The following is a 4,053-nucleotide window of genomic DNA, read 5'->3' as shown; positions in this document are numbered from 1 at the left end:
GAAATGATCACACCAGAGTGGAGAGAAAGTGTAAGACCTTATAGTTGACAGGTCGCCTCTCTGTCACCAGCTCATGGAAGACAGAGAAAAGAGAGAGGAAACACATGTTCAGAATGATAGGCTTTCGTAGAACAACTCAACCAAAACGAGGGCAACCGATAATGCCGGAGGAATAGTCATAGACCTTTTAAACCGAACCATCACGTACACAAGTACGCATCCAAGGAGAACTGTCCACCAGTAGCACAAGGCTAATCCAGGACTTGTCACAGTACACCAAGGCGATCCAGGACTGTCACAGTAACACAAGGGCTATCCAGGGACTGTCAACAGTACACCAAGGCGGACCCAGGACTGCCACATACACAAGGCGACCAGTTCGCCACAATTTGTACACAAGGCGAACCCAGGTCTGCCACAGTACCACAAAGGCGCTACACGGCAGGTCGCCACAGGTACACCAGAAGGCTAGTCGCAGGAACTGCTCTCACAGTAGCACCAGCGAGTCCCGAGGACTGTCACAAGTAACACAAGGCGTAAGTCCGAGGACGATGCGTCACAGTACACAAGGCGAACCGTACTAGTCACAAGTAGCGAGACAAGTCGGACCCAGGTCTGAACATAGAGGTGACCCAGGTCAGGAAAATCCTGTCCCTAGTTGTAAGTTCAAACCAGGGTGCCTTACCTGTACTGTAAGGAAGAACTCGGTGCCAGGGATAGAGGCTTATGAGTCCAACGAAGATGTATAGCACGCCCAGGAGGCTTGGAGGGGGAGATGAAGCGTAGATGGTCTCCGTCAGTGTTGGCATAAAGTATGGGACAAGGAGCGCTCCTGCAGGATTTGTCCACGCTGTTTAGGCACAGGGAAAACAAAAAACAGCGAAGATTATTTCTGGGTTTGCGAGAGAGCCAGAAACGAAAAACTCCTGGACTTCATATAAAATGCGGTTGGCAGACCATGTACTCGGAGCGGAACATGGTTAAACAACATAAACCCACTACATACCAATCAAATTCACCGTCTTAGGACAAGTATGAAAGTGCTCTTCAACGTATCACAAAATATAAATACCAATCCTCGCCTGCATATATCAATCCGGATCAAAGATATTACTCGTAAAAACAATTGTAACTAGTAAGTGTCATGCTTTCACATTACATTCTGTCTCTATAAGCAAAGTCAGTTCTTATCATAAAATCTCCATCTTTGATCATGTGCGTGGGGTGAAGCAGCACCTACCCTTCCTGCTCGCTGCAGGACACCCCTTAATGGCTTTTGACCTGGACGAGGTGAGACGACATGTCTGTAGCCAAACCATCCATCGTTTCTAGCACCAGCGTCTCGCAGCATCCCTGTCACCACTCACACACCGCACACACACTTACACACAGACATCACACAACATACACATACATGCCAAACAGCAATGGCACATACAACACAGACATGCACAACTATACGCAGCACCAACACACACACACACGCACACAAGCACACGATCGAGCAAACACACACACACATACAGACATACACACACACACACACACATAACAGACATGCGACACACGCGCACCAACACACAACACCACACACACCGGCACTCAACACACCACACACAGACTAATGCACACATGCGCTGGCCAACCACACCAACACATGCACCACACATGCAACAGGATTCAGAGAGTCGTGGGCAAAAGGATGCATGTGCCGAGAGGCCCGGACCACCTCGGCGCGTCAGATACTCTCTGCTCGTTCTGTTTCTTCTCAATGAGTCACCATGGAGAGGTTGGTGGAGGAGGGGGACGCCCGCGGAAAGGGGCCACATCAGCTCAGCAACAATCGAGTAGCAGCATTCGGAACCCATCTCCCAGGTCTCACAAAGACGGGGTACCGTACACACTAACGAATTTTTGCCACTACGCGTCACAGATCATGGAAGAGTGAAAAAAACAAAAAAAACAAAGAGAATGCCCAATGCCTCTCGTCATTTTCCTCTCACTCCTCCCGTCTCGTTTGCGGAGCCCGGATCGCAGACCGCGCAGCGATCCTTCAGTGTGAAGGAGGGGAGAGGAAGCACAGCGAAATGGGCTGTTCATTTGGGGACGCAGAGTCATCTGGCGTATTAACTGAATCCTAAAGATAATTCCCCTGGGTTGTAAACCTATTCTTCAGGGGACTGTCCTGATGCGTTCCCCGGTTCCTCATGGTAACCTAGCATGTGCTGCTGCTCAGAGCGAGGAGCTGTTGTTCCATTGCTTCTGTCCTGTCTGCTCTGTCGGTGTCTTTCTCTCTGTACTTTTCTCTCGGTCTGTCTGTCTGTCTATCTGTCTGTCTGCCTGTCCGTCCTCCGTCTGTCTCACCACCTCTACCTTGCCAAAAACAATAATTTAGCAATTTTCTGCTGGGCAGTTCGAAGTCAATTAGGCATGTACTGAGGCATGTACGGTGAGTCATGTACTGCTGCTGAGGCATTGCTACTGAGTCATGTACTGTATTGTACTGAGGCCATGTACTTAGTCATGTACTGCAGGCATGTAGCTGAGGCTTACTGAGGCATGTACGTGATACTGTATTGCTAACTGAGTCATGTACTGCTACTGAGTCATGTACTGTACTCGTACTGAGTCGTCACAATGTACTTGTACTGAGTCGATGTACTTGTGCTGAGGCATGTACTGAGTCATGTAGCTGTTTGCTGAGGCATGTACTGAGTCACGTACTGTACCTGAGTCTGTCAACTTGTTACTTAGTCATTATACTTGCTGGTACTGTATGAGTCATTTGTACTGTACGGAGTCATGTACTGTACTGGCGTTCATGTACTGTACTTGAGTCATTGGTTACTGGAACTAAGTCATGTACGTTACTGAGTCATGTGCCCTGCTACTGAGTCATCACTGTACTGAAGTCATGTAAGCTACTGAGTCATGTTGCCTGTACTGTAGTCATTCGTACTTGTACTGAGTTCATGTACTGCTACTGAGTCACGTTACATGTACTTGTACTGAGTTTCATGGTACTATACTGTACTGAGTCACTTACTGTTACTGTACTGAGTCCATGTACTTGTGCTGAGTCATGATCTACTGGACTGAGTCTGATGGTGCGGTACTGTACTGAGTCATGTACTGTACTGAGTCATGTACTGTACTGAGTCATGTACTGAACCAAGCTGAGTCATGTACTGTACTGAGTCATGTACTGTACGGAGTCCTGTACTGTACTGAGCCATGTACTGTACTGTACTGAGTCATGTACTGAACTGAGTCATGTACTGAACTGAGTCATGTACTGAACTGAGTCATCTACTGAACTGAGTCATGTACGTCTGACCAACACAGTGCTGCAACAGGCTATTATGTATTTTTTAAAGACGATTGATTGACCAATCTGTGTTAAAAAGGTGGTTACAAAAACATCAAATAATACTGTGTGAGAGGTGGTACATTAGATAAGTTAGGGGGTAGTAAACTAGTCATGTAAAATATACAGATGTAGGATCTTAATTTGATCACTCTTATGTTGCTGAGAATGTTCCTGCGCTTCAGGAAATGCAAGCTGGAGGGCAGAGTGTCTGCGGGTTTTCCCTCCACCCTTGTACTTAATTGATGAATTAACGTCATTAATTAGTAAGGAACTCCCCTCACCTGGTTTTCTAGGTTTTAATTGAAATGAAAAAAMMARAACTCAKAGACACTCAGCYCTCTGTGGAATGAGTTTRACTCCACTGTTGTAGTGTATTCAAGGTTTAAAAAGATGTCTAAGGTTTTTAATTTCCACTTTAAAATGTCAGACTTGATTTGCCATAACAAAACATTTATCAACCCCTTTAAAACATKTACATTAATTATAATCCWCRTAATAATTMTAWTTTCCTGTTGCWGCAKRATTATTTTCCWGCTGTAGTAAACTGTCTCAAACGAAGATCTGTATCGTTCTTACATCCACTCTTCCCTGGAGAGGTTCATGAAGATGTTGGCCTGGTCGTCTTGGAGAAGACGGAACGCAGCACTAATGTGGTGGCTCTCCTGGACTGACCGGTCGTTGTA

General features: G+C 46.3%; 1 pseudogene; it reads right to left on the bottom strand.

Moving 5' to 3' along the window:
• Window positions 1-3,834: 3,834 nt before the first annotated feature.
• Window positions 3,835-4,053, bottom strand: part of LOC111981107 (dual specificity calcium/calmodulin-dependent 3',5'-cyclic nucleotide phosphodiesterase 1B-like) — a 20,447-nt pseudogene continuing 20,228 nt past the window's right edge.

Source organism: Salvelinus sp. IW2-2015, linkage group LG3 (genome assembly GCF_002910315.2).
Source record: "Salvelinus sp. IW2-2015 linkage group LG3, ASM291031v2, whole genome shotgun sequence".
NCBI classification, from domain to species: domain Eukaryota; kingdom Metazoa; phylum Chordata; class Actinopteri; order Salmoniformes; family Salmonidae; genus Salvelinus; species Salvelinus sp. IW2-2015.
This window is presented reverse-complemented; position numbering and strand designations above follow the sequence as displayed.